Raw genomic sequence first — 18,374 nt, forward strand, 5'->3', positions numbered from 1 at the left:
TGGCCAACACATGTTCACACATGGCCATCTGTAGTAACACAGTAGATGTGATGTGTATGTGTGTACACCCTGTTGCACATTGTCTACACATGGTCCAACTATAGCCTTTGTTGAATGGTTATATAGTAGATGTGGAACACTGGACATCCTAACAGCCTGTGCACAGCTTGTGGAGGTGTCACTTAATTTGACCACATACAATGTGTTGCACATCATAACTGTGTCACAGCAAGAAAGTTGTCACCTGTACAGCTTCCACATGCATACATAGACACCACATCAGGCCAGAGATGCCGTACATTTCCCATGCTGCTGTCGGACATCACTGTCAGCCATGCACCTCGTGTGTGTGGTACATACATATCATGTGGAACATGGTGTATTGAGCAGTCTGCCATGTGTGGACACAGTTGATAGGCAGCTAAGACATGTTAGCAGTTGTGCAGGGCTGTCATCGGTATGTCATCCGGTGACCTGTCACACATGACACAGCATGGTTTAGTGTGTATACACCTCAGCAACGTGGGTCACAATCCACAGTATGTATATATTGTGTATGCACGCAGTCGTGGCTTTGCACTGTATGTGTATTCCACACTGTATAGCAATAGAGACGCCTCAGGATTCCATGCAATGGCACTGTGTCTGTACTTCACACTTTATAGCAATATAGATGCCTCATACCACCCTCAATGGTCATACACATCTGCTAGAAGTGCATTAGATCTGTAGGGCATACAGTCAACACTGCAATGTGACACCATTACACCGCTGTACATGTCTCAGTACACCATTGTGTCAAACATGTATGCATGTCACTGCATACATCAGCAGATTACATGTCATACTACGTGTTAATGTCAAGGACATATGCCTCACATCAGCCATGTGTACTGTCAACCTGTGCTGGTCCACATGGTGTATCACAGGGATGCATGCTTACTACCATGATTGTGTGAAATGCATGGCTTCTGCTATGACACATGCTTGCTGTTGTGTGCAACCCAGGGATGTAATCTAACTAACACTGTTAATGTATGAGATGCATGCCGTCTGCTGTATCACATGCATGCTGCATGCCTTCTGTCATATCACATGCAAGGTTGTCTGTGTGTGTCTGTGCATGTGTCTGTGCGTGTGTGTCTGTGCATGTGTGTGTCTGTGCGTGTGTGTGTGTCTGTGCGTGTGTGTGTCTGTGTGTCTCCATTGTAATGTAGAGTCTTTGTTTGCCTTCACAGGTGATGTAGGTGCGTTGCCCTCCTGCAGTCCATCTGATGTTAGTGTCCCCACAGATTCTAGCAGTGATGAACATATGCTTGAGGTACAGGCAGGGTTGTCAGGGGCTGAATCTGTGCCTGTGGTTGCCATCCCACCTATATCCCCCTCTTCCCTGCACACAGTTCTCATGCCAACACATACCCCATCACCAGTGGCCATAGAGGAAGGACAGTTACTGTGTGTCAGCTCGGAACAGGAACGTTTGGTGGCTACGGAAGGTGTGTTGTCACACCATGGTGTCAGTGAACTGACAGCAGATGCGCCACACAGGCATATGGCCAGTGCTGCTCATAGGAGGACCCCTGGCCGACATGCACCTACATGACAGAGCGCAGCAGCTGGTGTCACCAGACACATGTTTCAGACTGTAATGGTGGCACAGGCACGTGCTGAATGGCTGAACAGTGAAGGGCAGAGGCTTCAGTGGGCTGCTATCCGTTCTTTGAATGAAAATATCCAGGCATTGGCAAATGCTCAACAGCAGATTGCTGATGTTTTGGACAAGCGATTGGGTGACATGGTTGGAATCCTTGACCATGGCATGGCAATCCATGAACGTGAGCTGTCTGTGCTGGAACATCTGGTAGGAGTGAGGCATAGGCCACATGGACATAGGCCAGCTAGACCACCTGGTGCAGGTCTACGCGAATGAGCAACCTCACATGCCCGCTCCCATAGTGCCGGTAGCAGCAGCAGTGCAGCTGGTGCTGCGCTGTCCACACCAGGACACAGCAGGCCACGTGGACGTGGCCCTGGACGGTCCCAGCAGGGACACGGTTCCAGTGGACATGTCATCAGACAGTACTCATTCTGTACTTCTGTCTGGTAGTGCCCGTGCAACCCCTGGCAGGCACAGGCCACATGGCCGTGGACAGACACAGTGAGCTGTACAACATGGTCTGTACAATCTGGAGCTGTCAACAATACCCCTGTGTAGGCTGGATACATGGCAGAACTGTGTGCACACATACACGCACACACCAGAAACATCTGTAGTGCACCGACACCCTCATGCATAATAACCACACATGCCCAAGTAGATCACAGGCCCTAACCCACACACATGATGTCATCCACTGGTGCAGCCTAGGCCCCTGGCAAACATTATCACCCTGTGCATATGATGATGCCTGTGCCGCATCCCTGTCATCCACACCATCGGTGCAGGGACATGCTCATATGGTCTGATGCACAGGGTGAACAGATAAGTGAGATAGTTGTATATTACAGTTGTTGTGTACTGTTGGCATGCAGCAGACATACCATGTAGTATAGGATTAGACTGCATTGTTTTATGTTCAGAGTATGTGTCTTGGTAACAGTCACAGCATGTTGGTAATGATGATCTGCTTCCCTCCTTAAGGTCTCATTGCATGTGCCAGTACATGACAGTGTTTGCGGTTGGAATGCATTGTTTTATGTTCACAGTATGTATCTTGGTAACAACAGTTAACAGTATGTTGGTAAGGATGCCCTGCTTCCCTCCTTATGGTCTAAATGCATGTGCCATTAAGCACCAGTGTTTCCAGTTACAGATGTGTACATGTGGAGTACTCACAGGCATGGATGGCAATACCAGCATGCTATACGTAGCTTCTACCTCACTGTTAGTAAGGCTGACATTCCATAGATCTCTACACATCTACCGATCCAGGAGCATGTGAGCTGTGTACTAGGCTACGATGGCTAAAGACGGGACATCCATACCAGGTGAGTTCACAGGTACAGCTACATGGTGCGGGGGGTTTACACAGTGGTCTAGCTGATGTCAAGGGTGGGGGCCAGTTGATAGCATGGGGACTCACTGTGTAGCAGTAAAACCCTGTCACATTACAGTATGTGAACACACACAGACATGCACAGACACACACAGTAACACGCCCACACTCACAGGGTCAACAACACTGTAAAACACACTGGATAGTGTTGAGATGAGGACCCCTGCCTCTGTGCTAATCACCATTACAGTACGGTGCACCCACATGATGCAACACAGAGAATGAACATGCACAGGTAGTCAGTAATGCGTAAGACTGACAGCATCAACAGGGTAGTAGACTGCATCACCTTGAGGGGTTGGGGCCCTATCAGTTCTCAATGGTAGCATACATCCTCACTCCATTCACCAGACAGCCATACATACATACACATACACACACTGGAGTCCACATGTCATGCACATACAGATAGCTGACGTGTGTGATACACACACCACCCCTGCCAATGTCTTGCTGTCTACACTGCAGTATGTACAGATCTCTACAACAGTGTACAGGGGTGGGTAACAATTGGGATGTATTCCCCACCATACGTGGCATATATGGTCACACAGGCAAATACACATGGCAGTACTGTGAAACAAACACCTGCTATCTTCTGATATGTCTGACAGACATGCAGCAGGATTTCCCGCATTACAATGTGTACCAACGCTACCTTCAGCCAGTGTGCTGCTATATGAACATGGGAGGACTTACGTGTTACAGATGTCAACTGCTTTACAGTCTGTGACACCCTGACCGCTTTGTAGGTTGTATATGTACACCTTCAATTACCGGAAACATAGCCTACTATTTGCACATGTTTTGGTAGGATGGCGTGTGACACACCTGTGAGCTGTCTCCAGCAAACATCCACCTGCAGAGGTGGCCCACCACTTTATGTACACATCCATCCATACCTGATATACATCTTACTGTTATGTCAGTATTTCACCATATACAGGTGTCAATGATGAGACTGCATTGCAACTGCACGTTGTAGTCGGACACAGATAAACTGCAAACATCAGCTACTGCTCATGCATTGCAGCTGAATGCACACCACTACATGTACATGTGTATAGGTCCTACATTCCTGTCATGTAGCCATGTTTGTATGCATTGCAATTGGTGAACATGTGACATACATGACACATGGACTGTTGTATGCTATGATAGTTGTCACGGGTAACCAGTACAGAGGGAATGTTAATTCAGTCAACATTGCTACCTTATATACTGTTAGCATTGAACAGCCATGGACCTACCTTCCATGTGCATGCGTGTAATCACTGTAGCCACGTGTCTGCATGAAGGACAGCATTAGCTATGCTATGTACATATGTGTTGTGTGTGTGGGGCATGTACATATCCATGGTGGTTACATGTATGTCACATCCAAACATGGGTGTGTTGCCTGGTGTACAGCAACAGTTATCTGTCACAGCTGTATAAGACCCAGGGCCCCTGTTATGTGTACAGCCGACCTGGTTATGATTAGTGGTATCACTGCATTGCATAACACATGATGGAACCCTGTCAGTACATGGGTAGTCTACACAGTTGCTGTACAGCTAGGTACAGTACACTGGTCATGAGTAAAATGGTGTTGTACTAATGTATGGATGTGTGTCGCTGGTCCAAGGACATGGTGATGTGTGAGGGCTACATACTACAGTGCAGCATTTACCACTGTGATCTGCACCTGATACATCTGTGATGGCTTTTGAGAGTGTACTGGTCAGTACATGTGAGTGGCCTTCATATACTTGGGGACACTAACACCTGGAGCGGTCCGTAACAGTCTTATGGCACACATCTGTATCTGAGGTACACAGTGGTAGTGCTATTGTGCATGACTGAGCCTTATGCCAGGTGTTCCTCACTGCACAGATGTCAGTATTCCCCATTGTTGGATCTAGATTAGCAGCTATGAGTACGAATGCTACACATCTAGCACTATTTGGCATACACATACAATGCAGTTGTCCTGTAGGTGTCAGGGTGTTTACCTGGTCTCAGGTTCTTCATCTATGTATGGTACTACATGTGTGAAGTACCCACTCCTGCCCGGACAACACCACGGGTGGTATTAGTGTGCCAGGTTTGGATTGGTACAGCTAAGGTGATGGACAGCAGCAGACGTTGTGTGCACGACCGGTGTCAGACATATGTCATACAGCATTCATGCTAACAATGATGACTATCGACACACTGTGCCCTTCCCTGTTTAGAATCTGTGTGCATACAAGACAGCCCTTCGCTACTAAGTGTGTGAGCATGCCCAGTACACTGTTTTGTAGATGGACACATAGTGCATTCCAGACAGTTGTGTGTTACTAAGTGTGTGAGTATGCCCAGTGACACCTTGTGTCAGTTGTGTGCCACTGTGTTTGGCCATTGTTATCCTGTATAGTGATAGTGGTCATCCAAGCATCAGATGGCCATACCCCACTTCAGAATGGATTCCTAAATTTAACACAGTGGTTCACAGGTATGTACACCGTAACTGCCAGCATCCATGTCGATGTCTGCATTCCTAGAAGGTCATATTGACTGTCTTGAAAGGTGTACTGTCTGTGGCGCATCTCGTATCTATGTAGTGTTGTACTACTGCTCCGTAGATAGCTAGTTGTCCTGCTTACACCACTGCCGTGTGTTCATCTCCGTCTGCCTTGGGACACTATTATGCTTTTAGACTTTTCACACACCATACAATCCCTATCGGTGTCTTTGCCTTTGCTGATGATGTCACCCACCTGGAAGTATGCATCTGAGAGTGCTGTCATCCAGTAATCTCGGTAGTGTGTTCTGAAACAGCAAAATGCTGTAGTGTGATAAAGTAGTTAGTTCTATGTTCTAATCCCAGCCCTGCCGTTTGTGTGTTTCCAGCTGCCTGGGGACAGACTAATGTTTTTAGACAGCTCACTCTCCGTACACTCCCTATCGGCGTCTTTGCCTTTACTGATGATGTCACCCACCTAGAAGTCTGTCTCTGGGAGTGTTGTGATCCAGTAATCTCGGTAGTGTGTTCTGTAACTGAGTAATGCTGTAGTGTGATAAGGTCGTCAGTTCTATGTTCTAATTCCAGCCCTGCCGTGTGTGTGTTTCCAGCTGCCTGGGGACAGACTAATGTTTTTAGACAGCTCACTCTCCGTACACTCCCTATCAGGGTCTTTGCCTTTACTGATGATGTCACCCACCTAGAAGTCTGCCTCTGGGAGTGTTGTGATCCAGTAATCTTGGTAGCACATTCTGTAACTGCGTAATGCTGTAGTGTGATAAGGTAGTTAGGTAGTCAGTTCAGTGTTCTAATCCCAGCCCTGCTGTGTGTGTGTGTGTTTCCAGCTGCCTGGGACCCGAATAATGTTTTTAGACGGCTCACTCTCCGTACATTCCCTATCGGTGTCTTTGCCTTTACTGATGATGTCACCCACTTAGAAGTCTGCCTCTGGGAGTATTGTGATCCAGTAATCTCGGTAGCACGTTCTGTAACTGCGTAATGCTGTAGTGTGATAAGGTAGTTAGGTAGTCAGTTCTATGTTCTAATCCCAGCCCTGCTGTGTGTGTGTATGTTTCCAGCTACCTGGGAACCGAATAATGTTTTTAGATGGGTCACTCTCCGTACACTCCCTATCGGCGTCTTTGCCTTTGCTGATGATGTCACCCACTTAGAAGTATGCCTCTGGGAGCGCTGTGATGCTGAAACCTTGGTAGTGCATTCTGTTACTGCGTAATGTTGTAGTGTGGTAGAATAGACAAGTAGGTGCTCGATTCCAAGGCATGGCAGGTGTGTGTGTGTTTAGCAGTTCTACCCTATGTGTTGGTATCTGTGGGTGGCTAGCTTCAGGATGTGTTCAGTGTGTTTTGTGCTGTTCTATATAGTGTCCACAGCCCGCATAATCGGCCAAGACACTGGGTTGTCATCACATACATTCGCCAATAGGTCTGGTGAGTAAATGTCAGCAGCCCCACTCTTACCCTTAATACAGTCTGACTCATGTGACGCAACAAAACACACATGCCTTGATAGTAACAACACTACATGATGCAGGTGGCACATGTAGTTTCCTTTTCATTCCTGTCTAATGCTTTGCTGTCATGTGGTCTGCTGTTGTGATATAAATGCAATATCTACATATGTGTGTATATGTATATGTGTGTATGTATGTATGTATGTAGATATATATATATATATATATATATATATATATATATATATATATATATATATATATATATATATATGTATATATGTATACATATAATATATATGATATATGTAGATATAGAGAGATAGACATAGATATATACATATATGTATGGGGACATCAGCACTATTGAATGTTTGTGCTGGATGATCTGTACGTGATAACCTCAGATGTATGTATATCTGCCATGGCGTAGTGGCAATGCACATCACATCGTCTGTTGTGTGCAGGGTCCTGGGTTCTAGTCGTGTAGACACCGGTTATTTTGTTGCTGGGAAGACCATGGGACATCGAATACGATGATAGTAAGGTACCAGTTACCAGTTGTGTACGGATCTGAGCAACACTAAGCAGTGGTTCTTAATTTGGAGGTCCGGTATGGGTCATCTAACTATTCATTAGAAGACTATACTATGCAGATGAGGTTGACAATAGTGTATCCCATTTATCCCCAGGGTGTGATGTAGATCCCTGGAGTGTATGTGTATAGATAGCTGGGTGCAGGGCTCGAATATAGCTGACAGCATGGGAGGGCAGTCAGGCATACTGTACGTACATTGGAGACCTGTGCCTCGGAAGTGCTCCTGCCTTAGCACGCCTAAGCTAGAGGTGTGTCTATACCTGCCTGGTGACATTGGGAGGGACAAAAGCAGTAGTGGGGTAGTCAGGGTGAACAGGCTGCACAAACAGGTGATGATCAGCACAATCAGCAGATTACATGGCCAGCCCGCACCTGAGCAGTACGGTAATGTGAGCAAGCAGCATACACACAGGTTTCTTCCGCACTCTACACCACCAGTGTATACCTGCGGGGACATTTCACAACACAGTCCAACCAAATGAGAAGGGCTGCAGCAGATAACATAGACCAACATGTGCAGGAGGCTGAGGGCAGTGAGCATGTGTATGCTGCCGAACAACCCTTACTGGGGTGACATAAGACATTATAGACCCAAGGTGACTTACCAAGGGCTACATGAGCTGGGGATGGTGGAGCACTATGGGGTGGACAGAGACCTCCTACAGCAGCTTGTTGACATGTGCCTGCCACACCTGACACATCAAACAGGCCGAGGGAAACCCATCACAGTGGATACCACGGTATGTGTTGGCCTAGGTATACTAGCCACAGGTACATCCCACAGCACAACTGGGGATATCATGGGGATCTCACAGGCATCTGCATCCAGAGTATTGCACCAGTTCACAGACGCCATGTCAGCACATGCTAGAGAGCACATACATGTCCTCAACACACGTGATTAGTAGACCAGCAATATGCATCTCTTCCACCACATGGCTGACTACCCTGGGGTACTGGGTGCTATAGCCTGCGCACATGTACACATCAAAGCACCACCTGGTGAGTGAGGTAGGGCCTACATTCACTGCAGGGGCATACCCTCCAACAGCTAGGTCATATGCAATGGCCAGGGCATTAGACTGAATGTGCGTGCTGTCTGCCCTGGAAGCTATGATGATTCCGATATATGGATTCTGACAAAGCTATACCACACCTTTGCCAATATGGACATCCCCTACAGTCTCCTAGTGGGAGATGCTGGGTAACCACTGGTGTCGTGGCTGATGACACCCATCAGCAATGCACACACACCTGAACACTCACACCATAATGAGGCAGATGCACAGGCAAGACATATAATTGAGCATGTGTTTGGGATGCTCAGGTCATGGTTCTGGTATCTGGACACATCCGGTGAAGCCCTGCAGTATTCACTAGCTACATGCACACAAATTGTTATTGTATTTGCTATGCTACACAATCTGATCCTGCAGTAACAGTTGCAGCAGGAACAGCATGGGGCAGGGCCACACGGCCCAACACCACTGCCAAGGCCTGTACAGGCACAGTGTGACTTGGCGAAGGAACTACCTGAACAGGGCCCAGTCAGCGAAAGGGCTGTGCACAGTATGACCTGCCCTTGGCAAAGAGGCAACACAAGGCATATGCACTGACACAGTAGGTACCCATGGATTTCACCCTCTCTGACCCACACACAGTACAATGGATGCCAAACATGACACTACCTGTGCTTGGCCATGTATAGGAGGTGCACTGTGTGCATCTGACATAGGCAGCCCTCCAGCACCGTCCTCAGGTATGGAATACCCCCAGGGTACGTCTATCGACCTAACAATTGGCAGTTGTATTAGAATGTGTATTTACCCATTGCTATGGTATGTATGTGAGCATACAAGAGACTTTGGTGGCCGAATGTTAGGGCAGCAGACAGTACACATCCATAGTGGCACCATGACATCTGTAGTGCATATGGGGGTCACAATGGTAGCAAGTAGTACACAGGGTGTCCTAACCCACTGCAGATTATGGGCTGAACATCATGTGTGTCCATACAGCCCACACACGTTCCATGCAGCTGAACAGGTGTGGACCAATACAGACAAATGATATACAATGGCCTATGGATATGCCCAATGAATGACCCCAACCCCAGAGACACACACAGACTACAGCAGGCCAGGCAGTTTGATGTAGGTTGTGAAAGCTAGGACATCCAACACCACTATGCTAGTAATTAAAGCTGGGATCTGACGGACACTGGTATCCCTCCAACCAGCAATTTAGGTAGGTCCACACACTGACATGGAGTACCTGGCATACCAGTACAGTAGTGGCAGATGTATACAACTGTCAGCTGTGCCCCCCATCCAACGTACACATGTGAGAGTCATGTGTGCCACCTCCGGTGCTGTATAGGAATGTGGATGCGATTGGATGTCCCCCCACGCTATGCAGAAATGTAGCAACTGCCAATGCCACATGACCATTAGCTACCCTGCAGACACAGCATGACACCTGTCTGTGTAGAACGCAGGGGTCGGCAACACAGTACTGACTATCTGGACATGTGACACATGCGATGCAGTTGACCATATTTGGCATGCTCATACACATGACGGTATGATGGTAATGTCGGTCAACAACATGCGTAACAGTCAGACTGGGCATGCTCACACACTGAAATACAGGACGGCCAGGCCTGCAAACACCAGTGGTTCCGACATATCTGCCAGTACATTGTGATACTGTTGGATGACTGTGCTGTATGGTGTGTGTGTGGTCTATTGTTTGTACATATGCCATGGTGTATTGTTAATTCACATGACCTATGTGCGCAGGGTATTGCTACCAACACGTGAATAGGACGGTTCTTTGTTTGAGGACAGCATGATGCCTTTGGATACAGAGTGGGTAAGGCACATTAAAGCAGGTGGGAGCAGTTGTGCGTGGGTTTGCATGGTGTTAAGCACTGCTGACCTCTGGTTACAGCACCTTATACCCGTTTAGACTCCACATTTCTTTGACAGTGCACTACTGGCATACTGGTAGACAAACACGCTTACACCCGCTCGCTCACCGACATATGTGCTTACATTTGTAACTCACGCTGGGTGTGTGCGATTTCTTGCGATGCTTATTACATCAGACTACATGACTACAGTATTGGGTATATCTAACCATTTGGCGACAGCAGGCGTTCGACTGTAAGGACTTGGCGGCCTGTCCAGTGACTTAATCATATTATATGCGTGTTCCTCATACGATCTGCTCCCATCTGGCTGATACATGGGAACCGATACTCTGCAATGCTGACATGTGAATGTTATTTGGTTAATGCAGCTCTCCACCGGGTCATGCTACCGCATACCTACTGTACGTTTTCCACCTTTCAGATTGCACGACGGGAGACTGTAGGAGTAGCACCTTTCCCACTTTGCATGGGACAGTCCCTCATTAGGCATATGTCATGTGACAATACTCTAGCCATTGCAACTGTCCTGATTAGGGGACATTCTCATATTCTACGTGTCTGTAATAGTTGCATGTTACAGGTCATGTATACATGACACATCGATATGTTATATGAAGTAGCATAAGCAACTTGACTGCTGATAGACTACGCTTTGATTTGTGCTGATATAGATATTTCTGTACTATGCATGGCTGTAGGTATGTTCTTCCCTAGTACGTCTGACATTTCTACAGAGCAGGTCCCACTTTGGCCATTCAGAATGGTGGTGGCCCTATAGGTCCTATATGTTGAGCTGTCATATGTGTCAAGGCAACACATACCCACAGCCAGTTGTAAACTGACTACTTCAATGGTTTGCATACGTTAAGGTTATTCTTGTAGCATTATAGTTGCTAATACTGTTTCCTATTACATGTAGCTGTTTCTGATACAACACATTAATTTCTGACACCACTACACACAATATATGGCTTCCTTTCCCGAACTCACAGGCCATGTGCCATAACATTCATTTTGCAGGACACAACTGCCCAGACGGGTGTGTCCCTCAAAGGCGAATGGGTGGTAATCCTCATCTATTATGCTATCATCTACCTAAGGTAGTCAGCAAATTATGCGCTTTCCGTCACTAGCAGACCTCACATACCAATGGTGGAGAATGAACACTGTATCAGAAACACTGCATAACACCTTGTGGGACACATTTAGTTGATTGGTTCTATTAACCAGACACATTGACAGTCACAGAGCATATGTATTCATTCACGTTTGTTGAGGTACATGCTATTTATGACCCATACATGTTGTCATCTGTCATTACCTGTATTCCACCACCTGTCCACCTAATATCACTAGTTCTGGAAGTGTTTAGTTGGACTTTGTTACATTCTGATTCATAACTATGGATGTCCATGCTAATCGGGTACACAGCACTGATATGGTCCCTATGTATTCCCCGATGGTTTACAGACTATCCGGTAGATGTGCTCTTCAAGTATGGGAGGTATAGGCATCTGCTATGCCCACATAGGAATATTAATGACTTCCACTGGGCGGGCCTACTACATCTCTGCCAACCAGCACCTGCACACTTAAGCCCATTATTGCATACCCATGGTTCACCTACCTGGCACCCCTCTACAGCACTCATGACAAATACTTACTGTGAGCGCAGCTGGGGTATGAGCACACCCCTACACATTGCCCACTCTCCCCGTCTTGGGACACGTCATACGTTTTGTCAACCCATGTGTTATTACACTTCACAACCTACTGTTCCGTGTACAGCTACATCCTGCTTGCGTCAATCAGTACAGGTTGCCTGTATAGTGAATTTTTGGTGTCCCGCAAGGGACCCGGTTATCCATGTTTAAAGTGTAGACCTTGCAGATCTCTCCCACTGGTACTTTCCTGCTGGTGGTTTGGAAAGCAGTGGTGTATTTACCTTTATTGCGTGTCTGTATGTCTGACCGGCCTAGCTGGGCAGTGTGGGGGGTAAAACATTTATTTATTGGACCTCCCAGTAACATACGCCCGGTCTGAACATATGTTACCCATAATTGCTGTAATGTAACATAGTTATGTACATGTGTATATCTACAATGACATATATATTTGTTTTGTGTGTATGTGTATATATCAATACCTAACTAAGAAGCAATATACATAAACAAAAAACAGAAAAACAATTAAAAACGAGCAGTGGCAAGATCTCAGTCCAAAAGATAATTTAATTCAGATAAATCCACTTAAGCGCTTTTCATCAGTGCATTACACTGACTTCTTCAGAAATTGTTACAATCAATTAACCAGTTGGTCTTTATATAAAAACAATTAAAACATCATGAACACGTGCCTAAGAAAGTCAATCCATTACTGATCTAAAAAGTTTAAAAATTTGAAAAAATTCTTTTAAAGAAACAAAACTAAAAATTCTCGAGACAGGGAAACAGATAACTAACATTCAAGGAATTACAGTATAATGAAAATTAAATTACCCCAATCATATTGAAACTTTGGACACATGTTATAAAGCATAGGTTTAAAATAAATACAAATTAGTCCAAACCATTACAAAGTTACTTAACTGACCATAGTAAGTCAAAACGGACCATAAAAAAGAAGAAGAAAATCACCTCTTAAGGCTATTCAATTTAACACACTAGAAATAGAACAAGTGTTATTGAGGTCAGGGTGGCAGTAGGCATTAAGCCTTATTTGCCACACTAGTTCCAATTCATCTAGTTTAAGTGGTCTTGGTCCTCCTCTGCAATCAGTGTTAACCTGATCTATAGTCAAAAAATTAAAATTGTAATTTTGATAGCCAGAAATGTGTTTTGCTAACGCATTTTCAAGTTTACATCTCCTGATTGCATATAAATGCTCGTACACTCTGTCCCTAAGTCTTCTTTCTGTTTTTCCTATATAGAAGGCCGGGCAGAGTGTACATTTAGCTAAGTATATGATAAAGGAGGAATTACAATTGAATCTATGGTTCAGTTTGTAAAGCCTACCATTTATGTGAAAAGAATTAGTCTCTTGCACATATCTACAATAATTACAATTTTGGCACTTGAACATCCCTGGGTTACGTGTTGTAAGAGAATTTTTATGTTCCAATAGGACTTTGAGGTTCTAACCTCTCCTAAAGACCACCTTAGGCCGTTCACCTAACTTACCTAAGATCGACAGATACATCTTAAATAAACCCCAGTTCTTCTCCAAGATGTTTATACAGAAATAACTATCTTGACTAAAGGAAGTTATAAAACTTGCTGTATGAGTGCAGTTAGTGGGTAACACTACTTGGCTAGCATCTTCTGCTACCCTGACACAGTCATCATCTGACATGATAGACAAATCCAGAGGAGGCAAAGTAACCTTAACCGGTAGTAATGGACAATAGATGTTACTTCTTCTCTTCTCTGTTACTTCGCTAATTAATGAGTCTAAAAGAAGTTCTGGGTAGCCTCGATGTAAGAACATACTCTTAAGAGTAAAACACTCTTCCTGAAAATCGTGATCCAGACTAACCATCCTAGCTGCCCTAACCATTTGGCCTTTAACAACAGATTTTTTTCTGGTAAAATGGATAGCTGCTTGAAAAATGAAGGAAGGTGTTGGAGTAGGTCTTCTTCCGAAAAATCTTAGCTACAAAACAATTCAAAGAATAATTTTTACTTAAAGGCACATCAAGATATGCTATGTTTTCTGTGTCAAAGGTAGTCGTGAAAGCTAAGAAATTAGTGGTGCTATTAATATATTGCAGAACCAAGTTACTGACATCTTCATTACCATTAAGGAGAATAAAAATGTCGTCCAGGAATCTGGTATAAAAAAATGAATCTATCGAGGAACTCATTATTTTTAAAGATGTACTCAGATTCCCAGTAAGCCATTACCAAATTGGCTATGCTTCCTCTGCAAGGTGACCCCATGGCTACCCCCACCTTCTGCAAGAAAAACTCATTCTGAAACATAAAGTAGTTGTTGGAAAGCACTAGTTCACTTAAATCATTGACAAGATGGATTTCCCTACTAGGTACATTGTGTTTCTGCAGCAAGAGAGCCACCCACTCAAGTGCTATATCTTGTGGGAAAGAAGTGTATAGGTCCCTCACATCTATTGTTAAAAAATTATAATGAGGGTTAAACTCTAATGCTTTTATCTTACTGAGGAAAGACCAGGAATCTTTACAAATTTGTGATTCTTTCACTACAATTTTCTGAAGTATAATATCAACAACCTTTGCACATGAATACATAGGTGACCCTCTACTGTCAACCAGTGGTCTAAAAGGTTGGTTTTCTATGCATTTATGTATTTTTAGGATACCAAAAATACATGGATATCTAGGAAATGTGGTTATAAGGTAATTGTATGTCTTCTGGTCAATCCTACACTCAGTGTAAAGGTCTTCAATACAATCTTTTATAAGCTTATAAGCCATGTTGACTTCTGATCTTGAACTGGTAGCATATGCTTCAGATTTAAGTAACTCATACATACGATTTTGATAGTCAAGAGCGCTAAACACCACCAACCCTCCTCCTTTGTCTGGTTTACAAAAACAGAGATTTTGTGTTTTAAAGAACTGCAAATACTAATGTTCTGACTTACTTATGTTAGACACATTGTTACGTGTCCTAACTGCCAAGTTAGCATGTCTAATGTCTAACTCACAGCATTTCTCAAAGAGGTCCAAAATTGGGTGAAGGGGTGGATTATAAGTACTAGGTATATTTAATCTGTCATGTACTATACTTGTTGAGTCATTACCCAACAAAAGGTTAAGGATGAGTTTCCTAGTGTATAGTTTAATGTCGAGAATAGAATCCACAATATTAAGTGGTCTAGATAGAACAAACATTAAACCCTTAGATAGGAACTCAACCATATCTATATCAAATTTTGTAGTACTGAAATTATATAAACAAAAATCCCCATTGGCATTGTAAATGATTTCAACCTGTTGAGAGACTAATAAAAGGTCAGTATTGTAACAATTACAGTCATCTAAGCCCAATGTGTTTAAGGGCTCAAAGTCTCTTATTAGTAAATCATAAGTAGCATTTATACTGGAAGGAACATTACAGTTGAAGCTATTCAATAGTGTCAGTTCCTGGTTGTCTGCCTGTTGCTCCTCCACTTTCCTTTTGGCTGAGGTTGCTGATAGTTTTTTATATTTGGTCTGGCCCCCTTGTAGGGGCCCTGTTGAACATTTTGGTTTTGATATTGATTTAATCCACTAAGGTTGTTTTGACCACTCTGTAGTCTTTCACTCCAAGGTACATCCCTCAATTCACCAGTAGTGGAACCAGGTTCTATACAGGATTCATTATTATCTGTGTTGTAGTCAATAGTATTCCTTTCATCAAATTTAGAACTACTTGAAGCAGGCCCATTTTTATTTTGATTAGGTGAATTAACTTGACCCAGAGAAAAAAGACCTTTTTTTCAAACTTGGTCTGGTGGTGGTTGTGGATAAGCTGTACCTTGCTGGCATGCTTTACAATCCCTATCAAGTTTTTTGATTTTATTAGTTTGTAGTTTTAACATATATTCATCAATGCTAGCAAAGACACGTCCATACTCAAATTTGTACCTGTCGAACTCAAAGTCAGTCTGAATTGACTTGTCCAACTCAGTAACAAACAAGGACAAGTCTTCGACCCATAAAGTGTAATGTTTAACAATAATTTCTATGTGTTCTAGGCCATGACAATCAAATAAAGCAACCAGTTCAGTGTGAAACACAGAACCGGCTTCCGAGCCGGTAGGATATGGAGCACTTCTTAAACCTTTAGGAACGATTCTACGAGAAAGGCATTCCTGGAAATAAGATATTTCAAGTTGAAGTTTGTTAAGTTTGATCAAACAAGAATCAAACAACTTCAACTTGTTACTAATGCTTACTGGATTGTTGCTCTTTGTTTTATGAAAAGCAGTACTTGCAACACTGTCACTGATAACATCTTTATGTGTGGACTGATACACATTCTTCAACCATGTGTTTAAAGAGAAATTAATGTTACCTTCTTCTTTTACAATACAGGGATTTTCATGTTGTACCAGCGGTCGCTGTAATGAATTCCCAGAGTTAGAACCACAAGCTGGTAAATTAACCGGGTTGCCTGCAGAAGCATCAGCAGTCACAGGATTAAGCAAACGCCTCTCAGGTGAGAAAATATTGTTGTCGAGTTGGCCCAAAGTGTTCACATTATTATCCGTGTTGGCCGAGTTCACATCACATCGAATTGGTGGGTTGACACCATTCAAGCGGTTCAAGATATTCCCAGTTAACATTGGATGAACTTTGACACCCTTGTGGCACGAACACTCAGTTAGCTGAATAGCCGATGTATGGTTAACACTACCAGTAGACTCATTAATTGCGTTACTAGGCTGGTCGACTCGACTGACTTGGTTCAAAGGCGGACAATAAAGATTGTCGGAGGTCCTGTTGTTCACCATCCAACTTGTCAAGTCTCGAGAACAAATTGTCTAGTTTCAAATGCCATACCAATCTAAGAAGCTATATACATAAACAAAAAACAGAAAAACAATTAAAAACGAGCAGTGGCAAGATCTCAGTCCAAAAGATAATTTAATTCAGATAAATCCACTTAAGTGCTTTTCATCAGTGCATTACGCTGACTTCTTCAGAAATTGTTACAATCAATTAACCAGCTGGTCTTTATATAAACAAACAATTAAAACATCATGACCACATGGCTAAGAAATCCAATCCATTACTGATCTAAAAACTTTAAAAATTTTAAAATTTTTTTTTAAAAGGAACAAAACTGTTCTCCAAGTATAAGCAGAGGGGCAAGCCCCCCTGCACCCCCCATGTGGGGGGCACAGCCCCTACACACCCTGCTACTTAAATATATCAACTCCAAGATTGCACTTAGTGTAGTGTGTGTGCCCCCCTGCATATAGTTGAAGGGTAATATGTTTCTTTATGTACTTGTGCTGGAATATAGTGAATGTTGGTATCCTGTGTATTTTCAAGATTTTGAGTTTTCAGTATTTTGAGTGTTCAGTATTTTGAACTTTCATGATTTTGGTCTCAGGATTTTGGTCTTCAGGATTTGGGGCTTTCAGCATTCTGTAGTGCTCCTATATATATATATATATATATATATATATATATATATATATATATATATATATATAGGTTACCTTCATTTCATCAATAGCTCATTTTACTGACAAACATTTTAGTTGGATCAAATGACTGAAACTTCATTTCACTGACACTTTATTTGACTGTCTAGAGCACTGTAAGGCAATTAAAAGGAATATGTCCTTTTCCCCACTGAAGTGCGACCCTAGAGTTAGTATATATATATATAGTTAGGGGAGTTTTAATAAACAATATAAAACCAAAAGCAGAGAATATAACAAGAAAATAAGTGGGGGGCTGTGCCCCCCACACCCCCCTAACTATATATGACAGCTGGACAAAGCCTGGCATAATTGGTGGGCAGAAGCCCAAATACATGGCCATACATGAAATATTGCTGTTATACACTGAGAAAGTTGCTGGTGTTACAGGGTTTGTTGTAACATATCTTTTCAAGGGATGTAAAGTCAGAAAAACAAATGGATGTTACCATCTGCATAATGTAATCACCAGGGTATGCTACTGATTTGCCAAGGACAACACCTGTCTGGGGAGTAGCCCATACATAACAGGCTAACCTGTGACCATTATGTGGATGGCCATACAGTTGAGAGCTATGCAGAGACAGAACTTTGTCAGACTGAAACCCATGCAGAAGTAGCATGTGCAGACAAACCCTGTTAAAGTAGCAGTATT

The sequence above is a fragment of the Protopterus annectens genome, chromosome 3.part0 (assembly GCF_019279795.1).
Source record: "Protopterus annectens isolate FY-2018-M chromosome 3.part0, PAN1.0, whole genome shotgun sequence".
NCBI classification, from domain to species: domain Eukaryota; kingdom Metazoa; phylum Chordata; order Ceratodontiformes; family Protopteridae; genus Protopterus; species Protopterus annectens.